The 20,443-nt window shown below is 36.5% G+C and overlaps 1 protein-coding gene across 3 annotated transcripts in view; it reads right to left on the reverse strand.

Annotated features, from left to right (window-relative positions):
- The window catches only part of OPCML (opioid binding protein/cell adhesion molecule like), a 1,618,997-nt gene that overhangs the window by 1,080,587 nt on the left and 517,967 nt on the right, over nt 1-20,443 (reverse strand). The gene's annotated exons all lie outside the window — the stretch shown is intronic.

The raw sequence follows: 20,443 nt of genomic DNA on the forward strand, positions 1-20,443 counted from the left end.
TCTTCCCAAACCCCCACCCCAACTCTGTATGGTTCTCCATTTTTTTCTTTCTCTTCTTAGCCTTTTCTTTCTTTCTTTCTTTTTTCTGTTAGCTATCTTCCTTTGGCTGCTGCTAAGCAAATCTTTTCAACCAGCTCACGCAGGGGTTGAAGGAAGCTCATTTCAGAGCCAGTAATCAACTCCCCCTTTGGACCAAACTGCAAACTAAAATTGTACCAATCTGTCTAAACAACCTGAGGAAAATGGGACCCAAATTGCCCTATTTTGGTGTGTCCACCTCACTCGCTAATTTAATTTTATGTTCAGAAAACTAGAAACCGGTACTGCCTCCTCCCGGAACCAATCCAGATAGATAGAAAAAAGTACATCTCCACAGACTAATCATCTGGCTGGCCCCATGGGGTGGCATGGATACCACATAGCCTTGCTCCTGGGATCTTCATTTAGATATCTGGGGAGGGCCAGCAGGAAGTGCAAATACACATGAAATCGCCAAATAATAGGGGAAATGTGAGACAAACCTTTCAGCTTTATTTTAAATGTTTTCCTGGAATTTGACTTTGGAGGATGCCTAAGGTGAAGGCACATATTTACAAGCAGTCCCAACATGTCATATGCTTGGAGGCTGCATTTAGAGTCTTTACTAGCACTTAGCATGGAACCCAGCACATAGTAAGCACTTTAATACTTTTAGTCTTGACGATGTAACAAAGTAATCTCTTCTCTAGATTTCTCAGTACTATTAGCAAAGCCTTTGGTTTGCTCTTAGGGCTGGGACAAGTCTTCTGGGTCTCAGTATTTCTGCCCTTGAAATGGAGTCAATCCATATGGTCCAGGTATGCCATCTGGGCTAATTCCATTCTAGAATATAAATGAGGTCCTTGATGAAAAAATAATCTTGTCGGTGAGAGGATAATGATAACAGTATTCCCAAACACTCAAGGTTTAATTTGACAAATATATAGCAGCAGAAGAGAAAAGAAGCCATATCACAGAGTGGGAACAGGAAGAGATTCCAACAGGGCACCAGTAAAAGGTCAGTCTCATAAAGAAAGAGGTCCATTTACAGGACTGGTGAGAGCTGTAAATGCTGTCACCACTCCTTTGCCCTTCATTGCACCAGGCAATGTGATGGCATGATCTGCATTGGGCTCTCAGGTGTCAAGTCTCATTCATCATGGATTTGTTCATCAGAAGAGTAGCTTACTTCCCAGTTTCAGAGAGGGTACAGACACTCTTCCCACTATGCCCTCCTTCCCTGCACATCTTTTGAGTAAAACCTTCTCTTTTAACCTCTGTTTCCTTTCATCTCCAAAGCCAGAGATGATTACTTTTCAACTACTAACCTATCTCCTTCCTCTCTTGCTTCCTCAAGCAGGCAGATGATACAATACCATGTATTGTGGGATGGTACCAAAGTAGAAGGGAAGTGTAGGAAAAAGACCAGGAGCCATGAGTCCCCAAACCTGCACTCTGGTCTCCCACTGCCCCTAACTAGCTTTGGGGTGTTGAAAAAAATTCCTTTACTTTTCCAGTTCTTATTTTCTTTCTTTTGAAAAATGTTGGGGGTGGAAGCAACTAAGTATCTCAGTGGATAGATAGCCAAAGGCTGGAGATAGGAAATCTTGGGTTCAAAAATGACTTCAGGCACTCCTACTTGTGTGATCCTGGGCAAGTCATTTAACCCCAATTGTCCAGCCCTTACCACTTTTCTGTCTTAGAAGGGACAATCAGTATCCATATGAACTGTTGATGATTTCAGTTGTTTTTCTATTTTCTTTAGTGAATTGATACTCAGTTGAATGGATATTGAATGGATACTCAGTATTTATTCAAAGATAGGAGATAGAAGTTTAAATAAACTTTTTTTTTAAAGAAAACATGGACATTTTTTGAAATCAGGAAGGCAAGTTCAAATCCAAACTCAGTCACTAGCTATGTGACCCTGGGCACATCACTTAACCCTCTTCACCTCACCAGAAAATAAAAAGTCAAAGAAAAATTTAGAAGGTGAAGCAGATGATCCCTGAGGTCTCTCTTAGTGCTAACATTTGAAGACTATTTGATTTTTTTGATTCTAAATACTCCTGGTTGGAATAAAAGAGTGATTATGTGACTCTTGATTTTCAATGACTGGGACAATTTCTAACAACACAAAGGGAGTTAAAAAAGTAAACACATTCTCTCCATTTTGCCTTTGTAAAATGTGTAAAGACAAGAATGCTATCTTCCCTATGCTCTTCCAAGTAAACAGAGAAATTAATGCTTTCCTTGTTTGTATTTCACAATATTGAAAATGAAATGAAATTCCTTTGAAGGAAAACAAGAGAGTCAAAAAGTCTGGGATCCAATGGAATCTAAGAGTCTTAAAACTTGAAGAGTATCTTCAACTTTCTAGTGAGGGGTCAGGTCAGGGATTATATTTTAGTGCCTTCCTTGCTGTCTTTTAACCTGAAATATGGAGTAGAAAAGGGCCTTAGACACTAACATCACCATGCCAGAGGTGGTAAAGTCCTATGGAACCCAAGATTTAACTGCTGCTGGAAAGCAAGAGGATTCTCATTTGTTAAGGCTCAGTTGCCACTATGGCATTCTTGACCTTTGCTGGATTTCAATAAAGGACATGAAAAGAGGACACAAACCATAGCAGCAAAACAACAGACACAAATCACAGGAGAACATTGATTTAGGGAATTACTGGTTTAACAGTATTCATCCTTGAAATGGAGGTTGAGAGAACATACATGCAATGTGCATTCTCACTGTACACTTGCTATTGTTCGTTTACTTCTGTAGTGGAAATTATATTCATCAGAGGGCTTCTGAGAGCATTTAACACAAAGTTTTAAATCATGAATTAGCTACCACTTTGAAATAAGCAAAATGGAGCCTGGAAATATCAAGAAGAACAGAAAAAAAAAACCAGCTGAGATAATCAACAATTTAAATGAATAAGCATTTATTAAATACCTACTATGTGCCAGATATTGTGGTAGGTGCTGAGGATACAAAGACAACAGATATTGTGGTAGGTGCTGAGGATACAAAGACAACATTCAAAGTGCCTGCCTGAAAGGAATTTACATTCTTCTGGAATACTAGTGACTTCCTTTTTTCACTGTCTCTTGGAGAGGGAAAAAGTCAGTTTTAGTCTGTCTCAATAAGGGGTTCTTAACCTTGTTTGTGTCATGGACCTCTTTGGCAATTTGGTGACATGTTTGGGTCTCTCTTAAGAATAACGCCTTTAAATGCATAACATAAAATACGTAAGATTACAAAGGAAACCAATTATATTGAACTACAGTTATTAGTATATAGCAAATACAAATTCACATTCCCCAGATTCAGAACCTCTGGGGTTTGTAGAGGAATCTTCATTCTGAGGAGACAGTACACATTGTATATTCTACTTATTCAGAAAAAAAAGGCTTTCAGACAGATGTGGGAAATGAGGGGCCCAACCTGAAGATTAGCTCAAGAATAACCGGTCCCTATGAGTTCCCACAGCATAAGGAAGAATAAGTGACTTCTACAAAGAAGACAAGCTCTTCAAATGTCTTGGAGAGGGCCATGAGGTTTAAGAATCACTTGGAAGAATACAAAGCCAATGCAGCATATGGAGGGCATAGGCATGACATGGCTTTTCCCACTAAGCAATCTATTCTGAATGACCCGGGGACTTGCCAGGAAAATGATCCCTGAACCACATGCCCAGGGTCTAAAAGAAAATCAGGCAATGAGGCTAATGTGAATCAGGCAATGGTCCTAATAGAAATGTTATGTCTTCTGGTACTCCTTTCCTCTTGCCTTTCTATTGCGGCTCACAGGGAGATACAGGAGTGGAGGTTTGGGTTAGTCTAGACCTTCAGTGTTTTGGGGAAGGAAAGGTTTGGGTTATTATTGTTGCTTTTTGTTCTCCAACCAGCAAGGGACACCAATTGTGAGGAGTGGTGATAGGGATGGGATTGATTTAAATTTCACTTTTTTTTTTTAAATTAAAAATATATATTTATTTATTTTTAGATATTTTTCCATGTTTACATGATTCATTTTCTTTCCCTCCCTTCTTTCCTCCTCCCTCCCAGAGCCAACAAGCAATTCCACTGGGTTATACAAATGTTATCACTTGATCCCTATTTCCATATTATTCATTTTTGCAATAGAATAATCTTTTAAAACAAACCCCCCCAATCATATATTCTTTTTTTTTAATTTTATAGTATTTTATTTGATCATTTCCATGCATTATTCATTAAAGACAAAGATCATTTTCTTTTCCTCCCCCCCCACCCCTCGTAGCCGACGCATGATTCCACTGGGTATCACATGTGTTCTTGCTTCGAACCCATTGCCATGTTGTTAGTATTTGCATTAGAGTGTTCATTTAGAGTCTCTCCTCTGTCATGTCCCCTCAACCGCTGTAGTCAGGCAGTTGCTTTTCCTCGGTGTTTCTACTCCCACAGTTTATCCTCTGCTTATGAATGGTGTTTTTTCTCCTAGATCCCTGCAGATTGTGCAGGGACATTACACCGCCACTAATGGAGAAGTCCATTACGTTCCATTATACCACAGTGTATCAGTCTCTGTGTACAATGTTCTTCTGGTTCTGCTCCTCTCGCTCTGCATCACTTCCTGGAGGTCGTTCCAGTCTCCATGGAATTCCTCCACTTTATTATTCCTTTTTGCACAATAATATTCCATCACCAACATATACCACAATTTGTTCAGCCATTCCCCAATTGATGGGCACCCCTTCATTTTTCAATTTTTGGCCACCACAAAGAGCGCAGCTATGAATATTTTTGTACAAGTCTTTTTGTCCATTATCTCTTTGGGGTACAGACCCAGCAGTGCTATGGCTGGATCAAAGGGTAGACATTCTTTTATCGCCCTTTGGGCATAGTTCCAAATTGCCCTCCAGAATGGTTGGATCAGTTCACAACTCCACCAGCAATGAATTAGTGTCCCCACTTTGCCACATCCCCTCCAGCATTCATTACTTTCCTTTGCTATCATGTTAGCCAATCTGCTAGGTGTGAGGTGATACCTCAGAGTTGTTTTGATTTGCATCTCTCTGATTAGAGATGTAGAGCACTTTTTCATGTGCTTATTAATAGTTTTGATTTCTTTGGCTGAGAACTGTCTGTTCATGCCCCTTGCCCATTTATCAATTGGAGAATGGCTTGATTTTTTGTACAATTGATTTAGCTCTTTGTAAATTTGAGTAATTAAACCTTTGTCAGAGGTTTTTATGAAGATTTTTTCCCAATTTGTTGTTTTCCTTCTGATTTTAGTTACATTGGTTTTGTTTGTACAAATTAAATTTCACTTTTTAAAAAAAAAATCCTTAAACTTGAATTTTATTCTGAACTTTGCCAAGTAGATGAGTTTCTTTTTTATTTATTTCTTTTTTTGCATTTGAAAATTTTTATTTAATTAATTTCAGAATACTTTCCCATGGTTGCATGATTCATGTTCTTTCCCTCCCCTCCTCCTCCCCCCCTCCAGTAGACAATGAGCAATTCCACTGGGTTTTACATGTGTCACTGATCAAGACTTATTTCCATATTTAAATTTCACTTTTAGCTTATGTATTAACTAATGTCCTAAGATACAAGTGCCTGAGTATAATTCTCAGTTCTTCCCCTTGATTTCTCCGTGTAACGTGGAGTGTAATCCTAATAGACCCTGACCTCCCATTAGAAGCTGCTGCTCAACTTCTTTACAATCTTTACTATCTTGGAGTAGGTAAGTGGTATGACGGATAGAGCACTGAGCACAGAGTAAGGAAAATCTGAGTTCAAATATAACCTCAGACACCTACTAGCTATGGGACCCTGAGCAAGTCACTTAACCTCTGTTTGCTATAGTTTCTATAGGAAAGGTTCAACTATAAAATAGAGAACAATCGTATCTCCTCCTGGGGTGATTGTGAAGATCAAAAGAAATATTATTTCTAATGTCCTTAGCACAATGCCTGGCACTTAGTAGTGCTTAATAAATGCTTATCTCCTACCTTCTTCCTTGTTCAGATCAAGCATTCCATAAACTTTCTTTTTTCTTCTCTGAACTCAGAATACTCCCCTAGACTACTAATTTGACATTTATTCCATCATTGATTTGAAGCTGCATGTTAAAAATAATATAATGAATACTCAAAGAGTAATCAAAGGATTTAGAGATGGAAGGTTCCCTAGAGATTATCTGGTCCAACATACTCTTTTGATAGATGAGGGAAATGAGACTCAGAGGCAATAGGTGAGTGACTCTTACATGTAGTAATTATGTGGGATTCAAACCCAGAGCTCTAACTCCAAACTTAGTGATCTTTTTTTTTAATTTAAATTTATTTGTATGTTTTATTGTTTTTACATTAAAATTCGCTGTTAACTCCCTCCCCCCCTCTCCTCTCCTCCATTAAAGAAGGCATCATTTAGGTATATATAAAATAAAATTTATTACTTATTTCAATATATCAGTTTTTTCTCTGGAGGAAGACATATATAAGTCATTCCTCAAATTATCTTGATGTTGCTGTATATAATGTATTCTTGGTTCCTCTCACTTGACTCTTCAAACGTTCATGTAGTTCTTTCCATTTTTCCCAAAATTAATCTGTTCATGATTTCTCACAGTGTATTCCATCACAATCATTTGTTACAACTTGTTTAGCATTCCCCAGTTGATGGACATCTCCTCAGTTTCAGTTCTTTGACACAAAGAGAGCTACTACAAATGTTAGAATATATAGGTTCTTTTCCTTTTCCCCTGACAGCCTTAGGAAATAAATCTAATCATGGTATTGCTAGGTTAAAAGTTATACACAGTTTTATAACTCTTTGGGCATAATTGCAGATTACTTTCCAAAATGGTTGGATCAGGTCACAGTTCCACCAACAGTATATTAGTGTCCTCATTTTTTACACATCTCTTACATTTGGCATTTTGCCCTTTTATCATTTTAGCCGATATGATGGGAGTGAAATGATATCTCAGTTGTTTTGATTTGCATTTTTCTAATCAGGAAAGATTTAGAGCAGATCTTTAAATCTTTAGAGCAGAAAAAAAACCACAAGATATGATGAGAAGTTTGAAGAGATCTGGGGTAGGCAGAAAATAACCAACAAGCATTTATTAAGATCACAAGTATGTTGGCTAGATCTGAAAGTTTACAGAAGAGAGTACAGTAGAGGAGACTAGTAAGATATGTAGGAGATAGGTTGTAAAGGTTCTTTATTAACTGATTAAGGAATTTGAACTATCCTATATTTCATATATTTCTTGATTTTTCTATCTCCCCAAAATCAACTATAAACTTCCAAAAAGGCAGGCTCTAAGCTTTATATTTCTTTGTATCATTACAGTAGATGATGCACTAAAAAGGTTTGTTTTTTTAATGTCATTGTATTTATACTTCAATAATTTCTAGCCATAACCCTTCCCACCCCAATTCCATAATAATAAGACCTGCATTTGTAATAAAAACCAGTAACAACAACAAAACAGTTAAACAAAATCGATCAACCTCTTCTAGCCGCATATGCAATATTTCTTTCTCACAGTACCCTACCTCTGCAATAAAAGGAAGGAGGCCAAGCATTCTATTTGAGAACCAAATATTTTTTCTGATTATTTTTGAGTAAGCAGGGGGAAAAAGGAGAACATGGAAGATGGTAAAATCCATTGTAGAGAGAGCTGGTGAATAGGACCGAAATGGACTACTTTGGAGACGTTTCCCATTCTATTCACCAGTCCCACCTAGGATACCTTGCCATCTTTCCTGATTTGTTGCTGCTTTTAGTCATCTCATTACATTAATTAAGTCATATCATTAATTAAAATATGTTATTATATTTTCAAATGTCAGATATTCACGGGCTGTAGCCAGATGTATTGGCTTGCATGAGCCCATTGTTAAATCTCCATAGTAATACTTATATCCAGAAATCAATGAGCACTATAAATTAGGGCTTGATTTATTGTTCTATTGATTGTTTAGACATAAGAAGGTGTTAATAATTCAGGTTAAACTTATGTACATATTTCTTTTTTTCTGGAGAGTTCTGTTGTTAAACATTTACCAGTATAGCTCCTGTATTATTCTAGAAACATTGTGTGGTTTCAGTGGGAGGACAGTAGAAGGCTCCAGGCATAAAGTTACCAAGGGGATAATTAATAAAAATTAGAATAATGGACATTTCTACAGTGCTTTAAGGTTTGCAAAGTGTTTTATATTCAATATCTTGTTTGAGTCTCAAAACTTCTCCTGCTGATCTTCCTCCTTTTGGTGAAATGAGATGCTATGTACATGATATGCCATTAGAAGTCAATTTATTGATTGGTTTTGCTTAACTATTTTATTATTTGTTTTTGCTTTTATAGAAAGTGAAAATGCCTTGTCAGGAAGTAGGAGAATGGTTATATGTGGAAATGACTGCTATAAAAACAGATTGCATTAATAAAACTTTTTAAAAATCTCTTGTTGCTGTGGTAATAAAATAAAACCGAAAAAGGGAGACAGATTTTAAAAAGGAAATAAATCAGTCTATTGCTATGTTTTACATGTAAGGAAATTCAATAAATATTTGTTGATTGACTGTTTGATTAAACCAAAGTTATTATTAAAAAGTCCTAGTAGAATTGCAGTCTTCATTAATGTCCTGCACTGATACAGTCCCTGGGAATTGATGTTTTATGTTATTAAAGAGAATGAGGCACATAATTGCTGCCAGAACCTTTGGATGCCCCCCTTCCTTTATTTCTTCTCTTATTCTCTCCTATCCTAACCCAAGTCAGTTACTTGTCACTGGGGCCCAGATACAAGAGAGAGACACAAGGAAGATGCTGAATCTAGGTTTGCAGGAAGAGTTATAGAGGCAAGTATGAGCAGCCTTCTGATGGTATTACAATCTCTATAAACTGGCTCCAGCCTCTCATTGCTGGATAAGACATAGGGATGGTGAGGGCAGGGCCCCATCAGGAGACACCCTCAGGGCTGATGACTGTGGCACCTTACTGTGTCCTCCACTTACTGGAGAATTGTCGTATGAGGTTTTATTTATATCAAGATAAAATGGAACATTTGAGTCATGGAAATTCAGGCTTATGTTTGCTAAGAAAGATCCTGCGTCTCAATCCATCTTTCCCTGGTGAAAGGACCCAGCAAGGTTATCCTCATTAATCACTTCCAGCAGTCCAAAGAGAGAAGCTGTGGGATCTGGGGATTACTCCTGCTGTTGTTGGGCTATTTGGAAACTCACCTGCAACCTGTTCCACCAAACCAAATGTGATGGCAAATAAATGGTGTGTCAACAGCCATCGGACTGTGCCTATATGGAGGAAGAGAATTCTTGTGTCTTAGGAAAAGTCCTTGTACAATTATATAATAATGAAGAGAGTTGAAGGAAGAATGTGGGAGGAGGAGAAAACAGTTGGAACAGTTGGAAATAAAGCAGTTTGCAAACCTAAAAACACTATAGAAATTATAATTATTTACAATACTATATGTAATTATTATAGTGTAGAATTTTATTAAGTGTTATTAATATTATTTTAATATAATATTATTTATGTTATTTATATATTATACTATTATATAATTATATATATGATGATGACACTGACACTATGGTGAAAATGATGATTGTGATTATTATTATTCTATAAATGACTAGATTTCCTGATTTTGAGATGCATTTCTGACTACCACAAATTTAATATCTCTAAAATAATTGCCTGTTTCCTCACAGTAAAAGAATAAAACACATATTTCTTAAATGGTATAGTTTGATCATATCATCTAAAAGTTAGAAAGGACTCCAGACTGGTCAAATATTAGAAAGACGACAAGAAGAAACTTAATTAAGTGTTAGACCAGACATTAGGAAAGTCATGTGTTCAAATCTTGTCTACACTTATTAGCTTGAAACCATGGGTAAGTCATATAACCACTCTGAGACTCAGTTTCCTCATTTGTAAAATAGACATTGTTCCTATAGTCCTAAATCACTTTGTAATGAGAATCAATTTTTTAAAATCTAAAGTGGTATGTAAATGTAAGCTAATATTATTGCCTGGGTCAAGCTGTATTTGAACAGTAATACCCTCCAGAACATCCCTAATGATGCATGGTCATTCATTGTTGGGAATGACTGAAACTTGAAGACCTTAGGTAAAACAGACCTTGATATCTTCTAGGGCAGCTGATTGTATGAGAATTCACAATGTTAAGAACTTTTGCCCGTACAAATTACTTTGTGTATACTTCTATGTTTTTTTCTTATATGTGTTCTGTGGCAGGTAGAAGGTCCTTGAGAGAGATAGCTGAACTCGGAGACAAGAGTCTTAGCTTTAAATCCTATCTCAGACACTTGCTCCAAGTCCCTGGACAAGTCTCTTAATTTCATCATCTGTAAAATGGGGATAATAATAACCTCCTACTTCACAGGTTTTCAGCATCAAATAAGATAACCATAACAATGAACTTTGGTTCATTGCAAACTTAAAGGCTATATAAATGTTATGTAAATCAATATATTAGTAGTTGTTGTTATTTTTATTTAATATTAATCTTTATTAGTATTATTTTAATAATATTACTGTTTTTTAAAAATGACAAATCATATGTTGTTAGAAATGGAAAAAAAATTTAATGGTCATTTAGTTCAAGTGCCTTATTTTGTAAGTAAACTTAGACCTAGAAAAATCATGTTCCTTGCCAAAGGCCACAATCTAATAATAAATAGTGTATCTTTCTTGTCTTGTCTTGTCTTTTGTGAACTATCAACTCTTTGAATCCTTCTGTATTTCTCTATAGCACATAACACTGAGGTTGACCCAGATCGGGTTACTTAGTAGGTGATATGGAAGGAAGGAATGACTTAAAAAAATAATTTGACTTCTTAATCAGTACCTCTGTGCTGGCTATTCCTTGTGCAAAAGGTACTTCCTTATGATCTTTGCCTCTCAAAATTCTTATTTTCCTTCAAGATTTAGCTCAAGTAGCACTTTGTGAAAAAAAATCACCTCATAAATTTTGCGGTATACATTTATGCATGTACATTGAATTAACCAAAAGAATTTAAGTTTCTTGAGGTCAAGGACTATGTCAAATTTTTTTGTATCTCCAGGGATTCACAGGGGGGTCTGGGCTACAAAAAGTGAAAAGGAAGGAAGAAAAGAAGGAAGGAAAGAAGGAAAGAAAGGAAGGAAAGGAGGAAGGGAGGGAGGAAGGAAGGGAGGGAGGAAGGAAAGAAGAAGGAAGGAAGGAAGGAAGGAAGGAAGGAAGGAAGGAAGGAAGGAAGGAAGGAAGGAAGGAAGGAAGGAAGGAAGGAAGGAAGGAAGGAAGGAAGGAAGGAAGGAAGGAAGGAAGGAGAGTTTTCCCCAGTATATTATGCCTTCTTTTCTGAGATTATCTCCATTATATTCTATATATATTTTGTTTGTATATGTTCCCTTGTTGTCTCCCTGTTGGAATGTGAACTTTATGAGGGCAGGGGTTAGTCTTGTCTTTTTTTTAATACCCTTAGCTATTAGCATAGTGCACATAGTAAGTGCTTCATAAAAGCCTGTTGACTTACCACAAATTGCTACTGTGAGCTGGAAAATCACTGACCCTGAGGACATGTCCAAAGAGAATGCTGTGCCAAGCTCAGAAGTAGACATTTTCCTCTCTTTAGTTTGATGATGAAGCAAAACAGTCCATAATGATCAGGACTGAAGTTGCAAGCCCATGAAAGTTTATGAAGCAGAGATGAATCAGGAATAAATAGTTTGTTTGAAGCCTGCCAACCATTGCAAAAGCTCTTAAATGAATTTCTCCTTGCCAGTTTCAATATACAAGTACAGTGTCCACTGAGTCAGAGATGACTTTTTTCCAAATGTCTGGTCAGCGCCCTCTATTGGTCCTAATTCTCCACTGACAATATCCACAGGGTTTTTGTTTTTGTTTTTTAAATCTAAGGTTCAATAGTTTCAAAGCTCTTAGAATAACCCACCTTTAAAAAAATAATCTTCAGATTTACAAAGAAAAAATGTTCCATCTCTTTTAAGTCCATCATTATAAAAAAACTAGGAGACAATAGCTGTAATTCAAATGAGTAGAGACCCTTAGTCTTCCTGAAAATCATTTTGCTTTTTACTACAACTCAATTCCAGTCAAGCTTTCATTAAAAATCTATTGTACTGCTTTCTATGTAGTGTTTCTATGTGATATGGGTGAATTCTCTCCCACTAATGAGCTAAAATAAGGTCGCTCCTCCTATTTCACAAACTAGGAGTCGATTTCTTATCTACAACATTTAAACTTATTATGGTAACTAAATCAGTTAAAAAGCTGTTAAATAAACCCTCCAACCTACTTAGCTGACATCCCTTCTGTTTGCACATTTTTGTTCCATATCACCTCTTTTTAAGGATTATGGTAACCCATATTCCCATTACCAGAATCACAAGGTTTCAAACGTGGAAGGGGTTCTCCCATGGCCCCTTAGCAAGCCTAAAACATTCATGTGTACATCCCACTACAAAACACACACAAGAATGAATTCTCTTTATAAAATGCTTAATAAGTATCCATCTAGCCTCTGAATGGAGGGAACAATTATTTATTTGTACCAAGCACTATGCTAAGCACTTTCTAAATAAATATTATCTCATCTGGTCCTTACAGCTATTCTATGAGGTAGTTACTATTATTTTACCCCATCTCATAGTTAATTAAATGGAAGTAAACAGAGGGTAAATTATTTTCTCTGGGTCATACAGTTAGTTAGTTTCTGAGCTCATATTTGAAATCAGGTCTTCCTTACTCTAGATCCAGGACTCTATCTGCTTTACTCCCTAACTGTCTCTAAGATGCTTGAAGATCTCCAATAAAGGGATTTCTATTATCTTCCAAGGTCATGAAATTTAATATTCCATAGTCATAATTGTTAGGAAGTTTTTTCAAACACCAAGATTAAGTTGGCTTCTTTACAACTTCTTCTCAGTCTTCCTGGTTCTTCCCTCTGAAGCCAAATAGAACAATTCCAATCTCTCTTACATATGATAGCTTTTCAAATATTTGAGGATATTTAGTTATCATGACCCTTCAGAGTCATTTCTTCTACAGGCTAAATATCTCTAATTACTTCAACTGATTTTCACATGGCATAAATTAAAAGCCATTTAACATCTTGGATAGCCTTTTTTGGATTTTCTGCAGTTTATTTATGAGGTTCTTAGAACCCAAACACAATACTCTTCGTTATTCCTCATATAACCTTTAATTTTTTTTCATTAATTTTTTTCAAGATGACTTAACACATCATTAACCCATACCAAGGTTACAAAGTACTAAAACCCTCAAGTTGTTTTTAAATAAGTTGCTATCTAATTATATTTCTCTTTGTTTTAGAAGTAAGAGTAAGGACCCTGTAGACATGTAAATCAGCTCATATGCCAAAGAGTATCATATCTACATGCCAACTCTTACCTATCTGACTTGAAAATCAATAAACCAGGATCTCAAGATTAATTGATAGTTCACAATCAACCATTTTTGACCCTTAAATTAAGGAAAGGAATTCTAGGATCAACCACGATAACATCTGTACAGCAGTTAGCACAATGTTGGGCACAACATAGGTACCTGATAAATGTTTATTCTCTTTCTTCCTCTCTCCCCCTCCCAGGCTACAGTTCGTTTAATATGTGTTAGACTCTCCTATAATGAATCTATCATATTTTTTTCCTTAGGGAGATACCTGATTGGTGATATGACAACTCAAAGGTAATATGATTAGACTACAACAAGAGTATCTGAAAGGCTTAAGACAGCAAGTTTTGAAGTTTGACTTTACACTTGTACTACCTATTTTACCTCTCTCACAGAAAGGTAGTTGAGGTGAAGAAGATTTTATCTAAAAATTATTATCCAAGAAAAACCCCAAACACAGTGGCCAACAGCTCCCTGGGGCTAAGTACAGAATTCCCATTGGATTTACAATGGGTCTGAATAAGAGGATTGTGTTCAGCCCTTCTCTCCACTGCTAAATAAGGACTGAGTATGGCCATGGTCAGTGTTTATTGCCCAGTATAAGCTATGAGCTGGGAACTTCAAGCTGAATTGGAGCTCTTTGGAAGTCTGAGTCCATTTACTCATGACAAAACTGTTGCTAAGGGAAAACAAGTCTTTCAAATGCTTATTAGAAAGGCTCATAAGGCTTTTTGGATGTCTAATGTCTAATGGTAAATGAACCAGAAACCCATGGATTTAATTTCCCTTGAAATACATATACATTTAGAAATTAAGGGGAAAAGCACTCAGAGAAAAAATTACATTTGTGATTTGATCATGGTTAGAAAGTGAAAAGATTTGTTCAATATAAAGTCCAGCAGATCTCACAGTAAACCCCATTGGCTCAGCTCTTTTGTTTTATTCTTTGATACCACTTAGTAAATACTTTCATATTTGTTGGATCTTATTCCAAAAGTTTCATAAGCCCAAGAAGATATCCAGTCCTAAAGAATTTTGGAGACGTCTCTATTAGCAGGTTACTCACCTGAGCTTCATTTTTGTCCATTGTAATCTAGAATATTATTCTCATCACTAAAATTCCATATTCTCCTTGACTACTGTCTCAAAAGGGATGCACAAATCCAACACTGAGTTCATAAAATGGAGTACACTGAAGACTGCTCCAGTGGAGAGAGAACATTTGATTTAATGAATTTAAAAGCAACAGCAACAATAACTTCCATTTGAATGTTAGATAAAATTCAGAGTAGCTACTTATGCTTGAGGAGTATTTTCTATCTCTCTTATTTTATGTTACCCAAAAAGTTGACATGTTTCTTTCTTTTTTAAAAATTTTACTTAATTGATTAATTTAGAGTATTTTCCCAGCATTACAAAAATCATGTTCTTTCCCTCCCCTTTCCCAACTCCCTCCCATAGCCAATGCACAATTCCACTGGGTTTTACATGTGTCATTGGTCAAGACCTATTTCCATAACTGACATGTTTCTTAACCAATAAAAGAACTAGTGAGAATTTATTAAACATCTATTTTTAATAAGTAACCTAGTCTACTTGGGATATACAAAGTGCAAAAAAACCCCAAACTCTTGATGAGCTTACATTGTAAACAGTTCAAGGATATTAGCTTCTTGATCTTTAAAATAAGATCATTAGATTAGATGACCTTTAAAGTCTCTTTTCATTCTAAATCTTCACCACCACCACTCCCCTTTCCTATAAAGGATAGGAATCACAGCTTCTTTTTCTTTTATTTTATTGCCTCTTAGTGACTGTTGTTATTGTCTTCCTATCTTTCACTTCTATCTAAATTCTATCTATCCTTCAAGGCCCAGTTCCAATCCCATCTGCTTTTAAGTGATCATCCCTGTCACCCCTGGCTCCCATTGGTCTGCCCCTTCTGAACTTCTACAAAGATTGACAGTGTCTAGAAAAAAATCTATTTATATTCTGTACCACATATATTAGCACTTTAAATAGACACTCTCTTTTCCTGTTCTCTACTTATTCACATGCCCTAGTCTTGTCTCCCCAACTAGATAATTTCCTGGAGGGCAGGACCATCTCATTCTGTATACATTCCTATAGGCACCTAGCACAGTGAAAAGTACATATAGAAGGCATTCAGTATGATTGATTATTTCCTTAATATCTTCCCCTTCCTACTCTATACTACATGCACATAGAAAACTGACCCTGATAGGCTCTGGAAGACAGAACATTTGAATAAGAAATCCTTGGTAATTCAGATGTGAAGCAGATTAAACTCATTTGCAATTATCAGATCTGTCTCCTTTTGGGGGACCATTAAAGCTGCTTAACAGTTTGGTTCAATAAGTATTGGCATTGTTTTGGATCACTGCACTTGTATCATTTGCATGTTATCTGAATTCAAAGTGCATTATTAACAGAGAGTGTGATGGCATTTGGATCCCTAGGGTTTCTTTAAACAAGCTGCCTTTCCCTGCCAGGAAAAGATTCTCTAGGGAAAGGTGAATGATCAACACGTACGCAAGAGATCCACAGGGCTATCTGAAGCCAAGACTAGGGAAATACATCTATACAAATTGTGCTATAAGAATGAAATGGAATATTATTGGACCATAGGGAAAAACGAACAAACATGAGAAATTCAGAGAAGTATAAGATCATGGATCAAGAGGTAAGATGAAAGAATTAATCATTCATTAAGTGCTTATCATGTGCAAAACGTCGAGATAAGCACTAGGGATACAAACAGCAAAGGATAGTCCTTGTTGTTAAAGAGTTCACAATCTAATGGAGGAGATGACATATATGGAAGGTTTGAGAGGCAAGTCACCAGATGGGAAAATCCCATAACCCTAGGAGGAGAGCAGACAAGTATATGCTAATGCTTCTTTAATGTCATTTCCATTTATAAAATGTTATCAGTTTCTGAAGTAGGACATTTGGGAGGGCTAAGGACAGTGGTGGCAAGAATTTCTCTTTCTAGGTCTACAGTAGCTGTTGGCTAGAGCATGTGGAGGAGCAGGTGCTAAGCTGCATCTCAGTAGTGGTGCTGGAAGCATTGCTATTCCAAAGGCTCTTGGATTTAGGATCCTGGGATGAATCCATTAGGATCTGAGGGATATGATGGTCAAGGTAGCCAAGGTGTTCTGACTTGACTGACACATGCTACTTCCTATCTCTCCCTCCAGGAGCCTTGATTGACTTCTATGAGGCAATACACACACACACATACATACACACATATAATATACATCTATCTATCTATATACACATATATATGTGTACATATATATATATATATATATATATGTAGGTCTTTCCAGCTCTTTCTGAAATCATCATGTTCAACATTCCTTATAGACAATATTATTCTATCACCATCATATACCATAATTTGTTCAGACATTCCCCAATTGAGGGACATCCCTTTAGTTTCCAATTCTTTGCCACAACAAAAAGAGCAGTTATAAATATTTCTGTACAAACAAATCCTTTCCCATTTTTTTTTATCTCTTTGGGATGTAGACCTAGAAATGGCATTACAGGATCAAAGGGTATGCATTGGTTGATAGCCCTTTGGGCATAATCCTAAATTGCACTCCAGAATGGTTGGATAAGTTCACGACAACACCAGCAATGCATTAGTGTCCAAATGACAACCAATCCATTTACCAGAGGAGATACTTCCCCAAATAGTGGGTATAATGACTGGACTAGAAGGGGGTCTAGCGGTCTAAGAATTGGGATCTCAGTGGTCATCTAGTTCATTTTTCTTATTTTACAGATGAGGAAACTGAGGCCTAGGGAAAATAAGTGATTTCCCAAAGATCACATAGATAGTCACTGGCAGATCCATGATAAAAACTAAGATTCACTCAAAGTACAATGCTCTTTCTGTAGTTTTATGACTGGGAAGAGTGTCATGGCAAAGTGTAGAAGGGAAGGACCAAGCTAACAATGATTAAAAAATGTAAATGCAAAAAATACAAAAATAATACCAAACTCACATTAATTACAATGAACAATCTTAAACTCAGAAAAAAGAGGAGTAAACAGATCTATTTTTTTCTCAGTCAGTACAGAGATGGGAAAAATAAGGGTGGAATATTACATATACTGTCAGATATTGTCATTTGGTTGGATTTTGCTTATGAAAAAAGAAAAAATATATAATGAAGAATTTGATAGGTTGAAGGCAGATATATTGGGAAATGATTTGAATATAAAAAAGCCAAAAGTAATAATTGCTATTTGGGGATAATAATAAGGGTGGGTGCCAAACAAGGTTAGCACTGAGAAGAGGACCATATAAATATCATCTTTAGCAGCTGGTGCCTTGTTCAGTATGTGCTTTGGGATCATAGAATTGCAGTACTAGAAGAGGATTTAATTGGTTCCTTTCTTGTCACCCGTCCGTTGAGATGTGATGGAACACAGTGAATTATGGACAGAATCAGGACTAAGAATCAAGTTTTCTGACTTCTAAACCTTTGGCCTTTTTACTGCACCATGCTGTCTTATTCATAACATGAAAATCAATGACACATATTATACTATAGAATTTAGTAATTAAATAACTTCCTTTCCAACTTATGTAGGCTTGCTTACAAAAGAAGATGGAGGAAAGGAGCTATGATACAAAGGAAATTGGACCATGTGTTCTCTCTCTCTCTTTTTAAACTGTTATCTTGTATCTTAGAATCAGTAATTAGTTCCAAGGCAGAAGAGTGGTAAGTGCCAGACAATGTGGATGAAGTGACTAGTCCAGGGTCACATGGGTAGGAAGAATCTGAGGCCAAATTTGAAGCCAGGACCTACTATATCTTGGCCTGGTTCTCAATCTACCAAACCTTCTAGTTGTCCTCTATGTGTTCTTTTAGCAAGGTTTTAGCAAAGTGAGACATACAGATGCCTACAACTTAGACCACTAGTCTCCTCTGGAGGCTCAAACCATTTCCTTTCTCCCTCAAGAAAAATGCAGAAAGAGTATATTTCCCCCTTAAATATGGCAGAGATATCTGCAGAAATTTTGTGAGGATCATGAGGTAATGAATGTAAAGTATTCTGCAAAGTTCAAAGCATTTGATACATGCAGGTTTATTATTATTATTATTTTAATCTTGAGGCCTCCAAGTTGGTGATGCCTTCATCCCCTGAGCCTTCTACTTTATTCCTGTTGAGCTCAAGTAATGTTTATAAAGCAATACAGCGACATAGTGATAAACACTTAACAACAAGACTTCTCCACCCAGAATAATATATTTTAAAATTTAATCTGCATTATTAACAAATTCTTAATTCTATTCAATCAACAAAATAAAAAAAAAGCTCTGACATATAACCATTGAAGAGGTCTAAAATGTGAATGCTCACAATGACCTATTAGAGCTGATTTTAGCACACACCTGGATTCCTGGGATCCCTCATTATTCAGTCTAGGCTCCTTGATTTTGTCTCTGCCCTTCCAACTTCCACCACTCAAAGAAGCCATTCAAACAAAGAATGATTAACTGTAATGTGAAGATTAAATTTAACTCTCCCCTGATTGTGAAAATTAAATTAACTCCCCTTCCCTTTTTTAGACTTAATCACTAAAAGTGTAAACATGCTATTTACTTTTGAATTGGGAGATCTGCCCATTTTTAGATATAATCACCAAAAGTATAAACATCTCACTTAATCATTAAATGGGGAGGTCTGTGACCCACATGTACAATAGTGGATGATGAATCAGAATCCAACTTGCTGCCCCGTGGGCCATCCTAAGCAAAGCTTCAACTGTGATTAGTAGACGTAAAATCAAGGGAAGGCACAGGAAGTGACACAAAAGAAAGTGTCTTTAAAAGGGAGTAACAATTTCCTGAATGGAATTCAACTTGAACTTCGACTTCTTCTGGAGTTCAGAGTTTGAGTTGGAGGCTGAAGAAGAATCTGCTGACTGAACCCAAAATCCGATTCCTGGTGAGACTGTCCTTGAATCTCTTTCTTTGGACTAACACATGGTGAGTAAAAAAGCTCACTCCTTTCCTGGATTTTCTGAAGAGACTGGCCTAAGGAGAGACCTCTTAGAAGAGATATCCCCAGGTCCTCAGCTTTGTTGAGGCCTCTCAGGCTAAGTACTAACTCTCCCTGCCTGAGTTGAGTCAGGGGCCTGGAGAAAATTACTTAGTGCTTAGGATAGATATCTTACCCTATCCTTTCTCTGACTTTCTTCCTTCACTTTTTCTATATTTTGTAAAAAAAAAAATGATAATTACAACTCTTTGGAATAAATTAAATTCCTGGTGACCTAGTCTTAAATAATCCAGTCCAACCTTTTTAAAAAAATAAAATAACCCCTTTTCCCCCTAAAATTTATTGTCAACAATGAAGGGATAGTCACAAAAGTAAAGGAAAAGTCAAGAAAACTAGAAAGATTGAGGGTATTTCATCACAACCAACGTGGTCAGCTAGTCTTCCAATGATCATCAGGGGGATTGTGAAGATTAAATTTAACTCTCACCAGATTGTGAAAATGAAATTGATGAACTCTCTCTGATTGTGAAAATTAAATTAATCCTCCTGTCCATTTTTAGATTTAATCACCAAAAGTGTAAACATCCCACCTAATCATTAAGTGGGGAGGTCTATGACCCACATGTGCAATAGTGGTTGACAAATCAGAATCGACACTATTCTTAAATAATCCAGTCCAACCTTTTTATAAAATTACCCCCTTTTTCCCAAGGAAGTGAGAAATGTTTCTGTTATGCAGACTATTTGGAAAGAGAAACACTTCTGTAGAAATTGAGGCAAAGAACTTCTAAGGAAGGAGAGGGGAAATGATTCTCATACCCCTGGGCAGTAGCCTTGCAAAATTATTCCCACAATTATACATTTGTAGTGGTGGCATCAAGAGAATGTGCCAGAGATATGAGGTTCTCCCTTAGTATC

Source organism: Monodelphis domestica, chromosome 4, assembly GCF_027887165.1.
Source record: "Monodelphis domestica isolate mMonDom1 chromosome 4, mMonDom1.pri, whole genome shotgun sequence".
NCBI classification, from domain to species: domain Eukaryota; kingdom Metazoa; phylum Chordata; class Mammalia; order Didelphimorphia; family Didelphidae; genus Monodelphis; species Monodelphis domestica.